We start from the raw sequence: 12,453 nt of genomic DNA on the forward strand, positions 1-12,453 counted from the left end.
CCACCTCCCACGTAGCGGGGACTACAGGAATATGCCATCACACCTGGCTAATTTTTTAACTTTTTTTGTAGAGATGAGGTCTTGCTATGTTGCCCAGGCTAGTCTCAATCATGGCTCACTACAGCCTCAAGCTCCTGGGCTCAAGGGATCCTCTCATCTCAGCCTCCCAACATGCTTGGACTACAGGGTGCCCGTAGTCCCGTGCCTGGCCTATCCACACATCTCCTTTCTTTTCTCTGACTGGGTATCTGCCTGCCTGCCACCCCGACACACACACACTAGTCTGTAAGGCCCATAATAGCAGAGCCCATACCTGCCTCACTCGCCCTTCTTTCCCCCGCACAGAGAAAAGGGCTAGGCACATCACAGGCATTCAGCAAGCATTTGTTGAATAAATGAATTAATGATGAAATAGGAAAATTTGGCCCAGGAACAGTGGCTTACGCCTGTAATCCTAGTGCTTTAGGGGGCCAAGGTGGGAGAACTGCTTGAGAACAGGAGTTCACAAGCAGCCTGGGCAACATAGCAAGACTCCCACCTCAACAAAAAATATTGTTAAAAATTAGGCATGGTGCTGCATGCCTTTAGTCCTAACTACTCATGAGGCTGAAGTGGGAAGATCACGTTTTTAAAACAAATATTTCATTTTATAAAAGAGGGTTTCACTATGTTGCCTAGGCTGGTCTCCAACTCCTGGGCTCAAGTGATCCTTCCTCCTTGGCTTCCCCAAGTGCTGGGATTACAGGTATGAGCCACTGCACTCAGCCAGGAAGATCACTTGAGCCTAGGAATTTAAGGCTGCAGTGAGCTATGACTGTGTCACTGCACTCTAGCCTGAGTGACAGAGTGAGACACTGTCTCTTAAATGAATAAATAAATAAAAGGAAAATTTGCAAGGAAGGAATGAGTGACAAGAACGGAAGAACAAAGGCTGTGCTTTCTGGGGTCATTTCTAGTTCATTACTAGAGAAGTTTCTCTGAAAGTGTAGAGCAAAAGAAAAAATATTAAATATAAAATTCTACAACATGGAATGGAAGAGCAGCAAAACATCATCTTTTCTTCAATGTGACCTCGATTCAATGCTGGGATAATAATTCCCTATTGGGAGGCCGAGACGGGCGGATCACGAGGTCAGGAGATCGAGACCATCCTGGCTAACACGGTGAAACCCCGTCTCTACTAAAAAATACAAAAAACTAGCCGGGCGAGGTGGCGGGCACCTGTAGTCCCAGCTACTCGGGAGGCTGAGGCAGGAGAATGGCGTAAACCCGGGAGGCGGAGCTTGCAGTGAGCCGAGATCGCGCCACTGCACTCCAGCCTGGGTGACAGAGCCAGACTCCGTCTCAAAAAAAAAAAAAAAAAAAAAAATTCCCTAAACCTGTACAGCATATCCAGTTTTCCAAGCATTTTCAGATTCTATTTCTTTCTTTCTTTCTTTTTTTTTGAGACGGAGTCTTGCTCTGTCTCCCAGGCTAGAGTGCAGTGGCATCATCTTGGCTCACTGCAACATCTGCCTCCTGGGTTCAAGCAATTCTTCTGCCTCAGACTCCCAAGTAGCTGGGACTACAGGCGTGTGCCACCACGCCTGGCTAATTTTTGTATTTTTTAGTAGAGACAGGGGTTTCACCACATTGGCCAGGCTGGTCTCAAACTCCTGACGCCATGATCTGCCCACTGGAGCCTCCCAAAGTGCTGGGATTACAGGCGTGAGCCACTGCGCCCGGCCTTAGATTCCTATGTTTCATCTGATAGTCATAATAGCCAATACAGCGAAGTAGGAAGACAGAATATATCCATGTATGAGAACTTTCTTAAGGGTAAATAAATAATAATAATAATAATTGCATTCCTCTGTGATACTTATGAACCCAATCCAACCTCTTTTGCAGTAATAATAATGGGAATAGCTAATGTTTTTACAGATGCTTCTCAACTTACAATGGGGTTACGTCCCAATAAAACCATCCTAAGCTGAAAATATAAGTAAAAATACATTTAATGCACCTAACCTGCCAAACATCTTAGCTTAGTCTAGCCTAACTTAAATGTGATTAGAATACTTATGGTAGCCTAGAGCTGGGCAAAATCACCTAACCAAAGCCTATTTTATCATAAAGTGTTGAATATCTCATGTAATTTATTTAATACCATATTGAAAGTGAAAAACAGAATGGTTGTATGGTTACTTGAAATACAGTTTCTACTGAATGGTATCGTTTTCGTTCAATCTTAAAGTCAAAAAATAGTAAGTTGAAACCTTGTAAGTTGAAAACTGTCTGCACTTAATACAAACTGTTCTTAGCACATGAACCCATTAAATCCTCACCAAAAAGAGAGGAAAAAAAAAAAAAGACCAAGAAGTAGGCATCATAGTTACTTCCATTTTTTTTTCCTGCAATCCCCAAACATTAGACATGAATGTTCCTCCACTTCATGGGTGTGGAAATTTCTCATTCTTCTTTCCAAGGCACAGAAATAGTAAAGGCTTTGTTTCCTTAAAGAGTGCATACATACACACTCATACACACATTGATGTGCCATAATTTATTTAACTTTTTATAACAGTTATAAATGCTCACTATCAAAAATTTGCTTTTTTTTTTCCTGAGACTCACTCTGTTGCCCAGGCTGGAGTGCAGTGGCATGATCTTGGCTCACTGCAACCTCCGCCTCCCAGGTTCAAGCGATTCTTGTGCCTCAGCCTCCCAAGTAGCTGGGATTACAGGTGCCCGCCACTACGCCTGGCTAATTTTTGTATTTTTAGTAGAGATAGGGTTTCACCATGTTGATCATGCTGGTCTTGAACTCCCAACCTCAGGTGATCCACCCACCTTGGCCTCCCAAAGTGCTGGGATTATAGGTGTGAACCACCATGCCCGGTCTCAAAAATTTGTTAATACAGAAAAGCACAAAGAAGGCCGGGCACGGTGGCTCACATCTGTGAACCCCAGCACTTTGGGAGGCCGAGGGGGGCGGATCACCTGAGGTTGAGAGTTCAAGACCAGCCTGACCAACAAGGAGAAACCCCGTCTCTACTAAAAATACAAAATTAGCCGGGCGCGGTGGTGCATGCCTGTAATCCCAGCTACTCGGGAGGCTGAGGCAGGAGAATCACTTGAACCCAGAAGACAGAGTTTGCGGTGAGCCGAGATCGTGCCACTGCACTCCAGCCTGGGCAACAAGAGTGAAACTCCGTCTAAAAAAAAAAAGAAAAGAAGAAGAGAGGAGAAGAGAGGAGAGGAGAGGAGAGGAGAGGAGAGGAGAGGAGAGAAGGCTGGGTGCGGTGGGTCACACCTGTAATAATGCCAGCACTTTGGGAGGCCAAGACGGGTAGATCACTTGAAGCCAGAAATTTGAGACCAGCCTGGGAAACATAGCAAGACCCTGACTCTACAAAAAATACAAAAATTAGCCAGGTATGGTGGTACACAGAGAATCGCTTGAGCCCAGGAGATCAAGGCTGCAGTGAGCTGATTATACCACTGTACTTCAGCCTAGGTGACAGAGTGAGACCCTGTCTCAAAATAAAAGGACAAAGAAGTAAAGAAAAGTCACAGTCTCATCATACTGAGATATGCCATATACATAGATAGCTACACATACACATATGTATAAACATATATGAACACTCGCAGACTTTTTCACTTAATAAATCCTAAGTCTCTTCCATGCCATTAAACGTTCCCCTAGAATGTGATTTTTAGTGACTATACTATACAGAAAAACTGCAGAGGATACACTGTATGGATAAACCAAAATTTTCTCAACCAAAAGATTTTAATTTCACCATCATAAACAACAGACACATATCCAAGCATATTCTTGGAGTACACTTCAGGAGGTGAAAATGTTGAATTAAAAAAAAAAATGTATTGCCAAACTGCCTTGAAGAATGTTCATATCAATTTATGCCTCACGTATGCTTTTCCAAAGGACATCTACAGGCCTGTAAGCCACAGCACCCAGATGAGTCAGGACAGCCACGTCTGGGGGCCAGTTGCCCAGGAAGACCCCAGCAGGCACAAGAGAATCCAAGCTATTTCCCTATCTGGGGGCCTCTGGATGGGCTTAGCACCAGGCTTGCCTGTCCTTCACCCACCATTCAGATAGGAGGAGCAGGCTGAGGCCAGTTCCCAGCAAAACTGTCCTCCTGGCAGAAAGAGTGTCTAGGATGGGCTGAGGAAGAGCCACTGTCTCACCGTCCTGTGCTAGGTTGGGAAAAACAATGCAGACTCAACAAACATTTCTGCTAAGACTTTCTGCTCCTCCTCCTTATCCAATTTTCATCCAACTCCATGTTCCACCCTGCCCAACCCCCAGGTCTCAGACCCACAGCCACAGAACTGACCCTCTTTCCACTGGGGAAGAACTGTACAATGAGTGGCTAATGATACTGAAGTTAAAAAGACCTGAGTTCAAATCCCAGTACTCCTAAAATTACCCGAGGCACCCTGGAAAAATTGCTTAACCTCTCTAGATCTCCATTTACCATCTGAAATGGGATTAGTAAAACATACATCCTAGCTATAAACACAGAGTAAATGAACAATGTCAAAAACACTTACCTATCTTGTATCTTCTACCAGCTGCTTGGGCCATGCCGTCCACGCCAGAAAAGGGGCATCATCCCTAATCCCTCCTCCTCTCCTTTCCATGCCCCCAATTCTCCATTCGGTACATCTCCCACACACTCCAGTGTGTCACCCCTAACTCGGGCCACCGCCGCCTCTCACCTACAGCTCTCTCTGGTGCCTAGCCCGTCTGCCCGCCTCTCCCTTCCCCCATCCACGTGGCAAACAGAGGGATTTTCCTCATGTGCAAAGCTGATGTCATCACTCCCTTATTTAACACTCTGCAGTGGTCCCCATCCTCCTCCTGCTAAAAGCCCAAGTGTCGCTGGCTTACAAGAACCTTGGTGATCTGGCCTCTGCCACCCCAGGATCTCTCACCTGTCCTCCAGCCACACTGAACTGCTTCTAATTACAACAGGCCTGACCTCTCACGTCCTGGCCTTCACGTCTTCTACTCCCTATCTCTAGAAGGCACTTTCGTATCTGCTTTAGCTGATGAGATCTCCTAGCAAGCAAGCGGAAGTGCTGAGCTCTTCACCAATAAGTATTGCCTAATGTTATTTCCTCCTTTACAAATCTCATTACCGGCCGGGTGTGGTGGTTCATGCCTGTAATCCCAGCACTTTGGGAGGCCAAGGTAGGTGGATCATCTGAAGTCAGGAGTTTGAGACCAGCATGACCAACTTGGTGAAACCCCGTCTCTACTAAAACACAAAAATTAGTTGGGTGTGGTGGCAGGTGCCTGTAATCCCAGCTTCTCAGGAGGCTGAGGCAGGAGAATCGCTTGAACCCAGAAGGCAGAGGTTCCAGTGAACCGAGATTGCACCATTGCATTGCAGTCCAGTCTCAGCAACAAGAACGAAACTCCATCTCAAAAAAAAAAGGTGGGCAGATCACTTGAGCCCAGGGGTTGGTTTGTTTGTTTATTTATTTATTTTTGAGATGGAGTCTCGCTCTGTCACCCAGGCTGGAGCGCAGTGATGCGATCTCAGCTCACTGCAAGCTCCGCCTCCAGGGTTCAAGCCATTCTCCTGCCTCAGCCCCTCAAGCAGCTGGGACTACAGGCGCCCACCCCCACGCCCGGCTAATTTTTGTATTTTTTTTTTTTTTTAAGTAGAGATGGGGTTTCACTGTGTTAGCCAGGATGGTCTCGATCTCCTGACCTTGTGATCTGCCCACCTTGGCCTCCCAAAGTGCTGGGATTACAGGCGTGAGCCACCGTGCTGGGCCGAGCCCAGAGGTTTGACACCAGCCTGGGCAACGTGACGAAACTCTGTCTCTACAAAAAATACAAAAAATTAGCCAGGTGTGGTGGTGCATGCCCGTAGTCCCATCTACTCAGGAGGCTGAGGCACGAGAATCAATTGAGTCCGGAGAATCGACTGAACCTGGAGGATCCACTGAGCCCAGGAGTTCGAGGCTACAGTGAGCCATGATCAAGCCACTGCACTCCAGCCTGGGCGAAAGAGCAAGACTCTACCTCAAATCAATCAATCAATAAAAATTTTTTAACATAAAAATAATTTTCCTTATAGTAGCTCTGTCAAAATTATGACATTTAACTTTCAAGAATCCATCCGCTTGATTTGATGCTATCCACTGACAGCTCGCAGTCTCTACACAGCAAGGGCTTGGAGACTGCGGTCTAGCTAGAATGGAGTCAAGGGATTTACCTCAAAAGTGCATTTGCAGAGCAGGTGCACTATTCTACTCCAATAATATGTTTACTTGTGGTGGCTTAGGAAGTCTTAGTGGGTATTACAAAAGGTCAGAATCCCTGGCCATCTCCTTGGCACACTCAGTGATAATCCTACCAAAAGCAACTTCAGAACCCAGGGAGGGAGCGCACAGCTGCCCTTGCTAGGCTCCAGCGGGTACTAGAAACTGTCACAATTGTCTGGCAGGTAACAGCATAACCACATTTTGAATCAAAAGTGTTGTTCAAGCTGAAATCCTAGTATTCACCCTCAATTCCTCTGTTTCCCTCACCCGTACAACAATCTCTCAACTCAGTCCATCAGCCCTATCTCCAAGCCTCCCTCAAGCCTGCCGCCTCCTCACCAACTCTGTGGCCATGCCACAGTAGAAGCTATCATATCCCTCGCCTACACTGCTGCCATGGTCTTCCACGCCTGCCCCCAGAAGCCAGGCTCATTCAGCTGTCAAAATTAGCTGTTTGACTTCACTGAAATGAAAAGCGCTTGTGTTCCAAAGGGCACCATCAAGAAAGTAAAAATACATCTAATCCACAACACTGACTAAAATTAAAAAAAAAAAAAAACCCACAAAACGGAAGAAAATATCTGCTGGTTATATATCTGATAAGAGGTTTTACCCAGAATATATAAAGAGCTCTTAAAACTCAATAATAAAAGACAATTTTAAAAGCTGGGTGCAGTGTCATGTGGCTACAGTCTCAGCTACTTGGGAGGCTGGGTGGGAAGATCGCTTGAACCCAGGAATTTGAGACCAGCCTGATCAACACAGCAAGACTTCATCTCAAAACAACAACAAAAGACAATTTTACAATGGGCAAGGTCTAAGAAACATTTCTCCGAAGAAGACACACAAATGCCCCGTAAGGCTGGGCGCAGTGGCTCACATCTATAATCCCAGCACTTTGGGAGGCCAAGGCAGGTGGATCACCTGAGGTTGAGAGTTCGAGACCAGCATGGCCAATATGGGGAAACCCCGTCTCTACTAAAAACACAAAAATTAGGCTGGCATAGTGGCGCATGTCTGTAATCCCAGCTACTCAGGAGGCCGAAGAAACGAGAATCACTTGAATCCAGGAGGTGGAGGTTGTAGTGAGCCAAGATCACACCACTGCACTCCAGCCTGGGCGACAGAGCAAGACTCTATTTCAAAAAAAAAAAAAAAAAAAAAAAAAAAAGGGCCAATAAGCACACGAAAATATGCTCAGCATCATTAATCATTAGGGAAATGTAAATCAAAACCACAAGGAGATACCACTTCACACCCACTAGGATGGCTACTAAAAAAACACAGAACATGTGTTAGCAAGGATGTGGAGAAAACTGTATACATTGCTGGTGAAAAATAAAATGGTGCAGCCACTAGTCAGTGGTTCTTCAAAAGGTTAAACACAGAGTTACCATACGACCCAGAAATTATATTCCTAGGTTTATGCTCAATAGAAATGATAACACGTCTACAAAGAATTTGTAGATAAATGTTCATAATATCACCACTCATAATAGCCAAAATGTCAAAACAACCTAACTGTCCATCAGCTGATGAATAGACAAACAAAATGTGGTCTATCCACACAATGGAAGCCTGTTCAGCAATAAAAAGGAGTGAAGTACTGATTCACGCTACAACATGGAGGAATCCTGAGAACATTATGCTAAATAAAAGCAACCAGACACAAAACACCACATAGTATATGATTCCACGTATACGAAACGTCCAGAATAGGCAAGCTATAGACAGAGAGTAAGTCAGTGGTTGCCCAGGGCTGGGAGAAGAAGGGGTTAGGGTGTATTGCTGAAGGGTACGGAGTTTCCTTTTAGGGTGATGAGAAAGTTCTAAAATTGATGTAGTGAAGGCTGCATAGCTGTGAATACAGTAAAAACCATGGAATTGTATACAAATGTGTGAACTGTGTGGCATGTAAATTATATCTCAATAAAGCTGTTACCCCCCAAACAACAAAGAGAAAAATCGGTTCCTTCAAAGAGAAATCAGACCATACTACCCATTCTACTCAAAACTCCTCACTTGTTCCCCAGTGCTCCAAGAATAAAAACCAAATGCCCCATGTAGTCTAAGCCCTTCACAGCTCCCCGTCACCTCTCTACCCATCTCCACTTGTCCTCCAAGTTCTAGCTCCACTGACCCACTCTGTCCTGCTCAGGTTTCATAATTATTTCCTCCATGCAGAATGAATGATGATCTCACTTCATTTATCGGGCTTCTTCTCAACCATGGGGTCTAGCTTAAATATCACCACCACAAAAAGGCCTTCTCTGACCAGATCACTTAAGAGTACCCACTGTCCCTTCTTTCCTCTATCACACACGCTTCATAATTCTCATTACAACCTCTAATTGCTTTATTTGCTAAACCATTTAAATATCATCTCTTCTATGAGAATGTAAGCAACATGAATTCTCTCTTGCTTACCAAGGTAACTCCTAGTATCTAATAATATCTTTGGCACAGAGTAGATGCTCGGTAAAGATTTGTTAACTTCAGGTCTTACTGCAAAACAATAGTCTCAATCCAATCTTTAAAACTGGCCTTGGCACAGTGGCTCACGCCTGTAATCCCAGCACTTTGGGAGGCCGAGGTGGGATGATCGCTTGAGGCCAGGAGTTCAAGACCAGTCTGGCCAACATGGCGAAACCCATCTCTACTAAAAAATACAAAAATTAGCCGAGTGTGGTGGTACACACCTATAATCCCAGCTACTTGGGAGGCTAAGGCAGGAGAATCACTTGAACCTGGGAGGTGGAGGCTGCAGTGAACCAAGATCGTGCCACTACACTCCAGCCTGGGCAACAGAGTGCTATTCCATCTCAAAAATAAATAAATAAAAATATAATGAATAATACTTCCTCAGTCATGAATATTTCAGTTAAAAAAATACAAAACACCACTCTACGGCATTCTTCAAGTTACTATGCTTCCTTTCCCCACCAGCCCCATCACTCTCATAACCCTGGAAGGTGCAGCTAGGCTTCACTGCTGACTGCTAACACCCAACTGCCACCATGATGGCCAATTTCTCAAAACTGGAGCTAGGACTAATACAGAGTCTATGTCATCCACTTAGCAGTACAATAACCATGTTATCAGAGTGCTCTGACTACACTAATGGTTTAAGGATTCTCTCCAAAATCCCTAGGAAGCAACAATTCGTATCCCTATTGTAGAATCTACATTTGAAATCTGGCTACGACATCTATTAATTATTTAAGTATTAAATTCTTAAGGAGGAATGTAATGAGACTGAGGCAATCATTTATCTTCTAAACAAAATTTTGTCACTTCCTTGCTCCCATCCCCATCAGCTACCCAATGGTCACAAGCTAAAGCCTAATACAAGCATGGAAAGTAGACATTACGACAAAACAGTCTATATCTAACTTCATCTCAGGCCACTCTTCATCCACACACTGTGCACTTCCTAACTTAGCAATCACCCCTCTACTTGCTTCTTCTCCCAGCCCTGGGCAACCACTGATCTCCTCTCTGTTTACAGCTTGCCTATTCTGGACATTTCATTTAAATGGAATCATATACTATGTGGTGTTTTGTGTCTGGTTGCTTTAACTTAGCATAATGTTCTCAAGGTTCCTCCATGTTGTAGCACAAATCAGTACTTCGTTCCCTTTCATTGCTGAACAGGCTTCCATTGTATGGACAGGGCACATTTTGTTTGTCCATCCATCAGCTTTCCATCACAGTCCCTGCACACACCACAACCTATATGTCTCTGTAGAACGAAGTCCCTTTCCCCTCTTCCCTTTTCCCTCATATGTACCCTGTAAGAACTAGTCCTCCTCCACCAGGAAGCCTTCATAGATTCCCTCAGATATTTAGTTGGTCTTTCTCTACTTTCATAGAACTCCATGACGGCAGTTATTACACAGCACCATCATTATCTGTTTTCTCTCCCCTTCAATGGACTCTTTGTCATCTTTGTCTATGTTCTTCTAGTCTATATACTTTGTGGTGCTTAAAAAGACCAATAAAGAGTATGGTACAATCAATGCTCAATACATGTTTGTTGAATGAATCTCTCTCTCAAAGCACTGTGCTAGATTCACCCAAGTATGATAGCCCTAAATATAAAATAGTGGCAAAAATTCGGTGGAACTCTTATGTCCAGGTCCAAAGAATACATTCATTTTAAACTGAACACACATCTTGAGTAACAGCTCCCTTCTACCTTAGCAATTCACAAAGCCATCAACTACTCCCTTCTAACTTTACTGAGCTCTCTGTGCATTACTGAATCTAGAAATCTCTTCACGCTTGACACCAAAGCTTTTTATTATAACCCTTTCCTGATCTATTCCTCATCTTCCCAAGTTCAATCAACTGCCTCTGCCTGATGCCTGTTTCCTTCCTTTTCTTCCTACTAAGTTCCAGTAGCCATTTTGTTCAACTCATAGAGAAGCTAGTATGAAAAGAGATTCTCCCCAAACTTAAGTGTAACTTCTTTAAGAAAAAATTGGAAAGAAAATCCAGTAGATGACAGTCTTCCATTGAAAAAGACATGTGGGTATAATATAGCTGATGTCTGCCTAACAAAAACTACTTTCTAGTCACTCCTTCATAAGAGGGTTTTCCTCATTCCATCTTCCCCACCACTGGTTTTCCAAGGCAGTCCTGAAAATTCAATTTGTGTGTCCCCTACACCTGCACTTAGTTCTCTCTTTTAAAGTTCAAAGGCCAGACCATGATCTCCCTGAGGCAGTGACCGGGTCTGTCTGGTTCACCACAGCATCCCTAGAGCCAGCCTGGCACAGTGGCTGGCATACGATGGCCAAATAACAATCAACATGGGACGTAAGTCAGGTTAACAACAACAACAAAAACAAAGTCAGAGGTTTATCAAGGTACATTATAGCTGGGTGTGAGAAAACACAAAGTCCTGCAGCTTAAAAGACCAGGAATCACTGGTGATCACAAGGAGCTACAGTGGCTTCATTCCCAGATTCTACCTATGCCCGCGATTTGGGTTTGCGGATTTCCCAGAACTCTCTGTTTACAAGACCTTGGCTGCAAGGAGGCAGTCAACAAGTGCAACTGATCACTCCAGTAGATGAGAAAAGAATGTACCCAGTTTGGTATCCCACATTCTGCCAACAAATGGAACATAAGTCACAGAACAGAATAAAATTCCTGAATCCCAATAAGAAAGAGAGGAAGAAAAAAGGGCAGGGAAGAGAAATGGAAGTAGAGAAGGAGTAACTAAAGTCATGAGAAGGCAGGCTAGCACAAATTGACAGCAGAGGCTCCCCTTTACTGAAATGTACAGCGGCAGGCACCATGCTTAACTTTACATGCACTGACCCATTTAATCCTCTCACCAAGCCAGAGGTAGAAACTATTCTCATCTCCATTCCACTGGTGATGAAACCGGAGCGGCGTGAGGTAGGGCACTTGCCCCAGCACAGAGCGAGGAAGATGCCGCTTTGACCTGCCCGGGTCTGACTCCAGGACACCCCATTCTTTAACCCTTACTACCTATTCTGCCTCCCAGGCCTTCAAATAGGGTTGGGAAAGGAGTCATTCGCTTATCCATTCATCGAACACTGAACACCAACTGGGTGAATGTCAAGGCCTGGGGCCAGGCGCCGGTGGGCGGATGTAAGGGACGCGGGCTGCGAGTGGGGAACAGAACGCGACGTCAATCCTAAGGCGAAGGAGCACAGCCCGCGGCCAGACCGGCAGCCGGGGTGCAGGGTGGGACCGAGGGCACGGGGCGCGCCGCGGAGGCCTGAGGAGGGGCGGGCGGCCCCCGCTCCCCGCTGCGGACCGCCGGCTTCCGCGGGCGGCAAGCCAGGCGCTCAGTGTGTTGTGGCATTTAGTGTCCGCCACTCCGCGCGGGCGAGACCGCGGGCGAGGGAGGCAGGGCGGACGGGCATGGAGACCCTGCGGGGCTGAGGCAAGGGAAGAGTGGCCTGGGGGAGGCCGAGGAGGGGGCGAGGGGCCAGGCGTCGGGGGCGTCGGGGGCGCCTGCGGCGTCGCGGGACTCACCTCCCGCGGCAGCCCCTCCGGACTCGTCGGCCCCACCGGGCCGGAGGAGGCGGGGATGGACTCCGGGCCGCGGGGGCTGCCGGGAGCCCGTTCCCTGGGCAACGGGGCCGACACCGGGGCCAGCACCGAAGAGCGGCAATTGGC

The 12,453-nt window shown here is 45.9% G+C and overlaps 1 protein-coding gene across 6 annotated transcripts in view; it reads right to left on the reverse strand.

Moving 5' to 3' along the window:
- LOC105467653 (tectonin beta-propeller repeat containing 2) overlaps window positions 1-12,451 on the reverse strand; it is a 148,528-nt gene extending 136,077 nt beyond the window's left edge. For 2 of the 6 annotated variants that reach the window (XM_071099549.1, XM_071099553.1), the window contains exon 1: window positions 12,310-12,450. The gene's annotated coding sequence lies outside the window, so the exon portion shown is untranslated. Of the gene's footprint in view, window positions 1-4,566; window positions 5,491-12,309 lie in introns of those variants that run through there. The other 4 variants (XM_071099548.1, XM_071099550.1, XM_071099551.1 and 1 more) reach the window with 4 other exon arrangements.
- Window positions 12,452-12,453: the final 2 nt, after the last annotated feature.

Source organism: Macaca nemestrina, chromosome 7, assembly GCF_043159975.1.
Source record: "Macaca nemestrina isolate mMacNem1 chromosome 7, mMacNem.hap1, whole genome shotgun sequence".
NCBI lineage: Eukaryota > Metazoa > Chordata > Mammalia > Primates > Cercopithecidae > Macaca > Macaca nemestrina.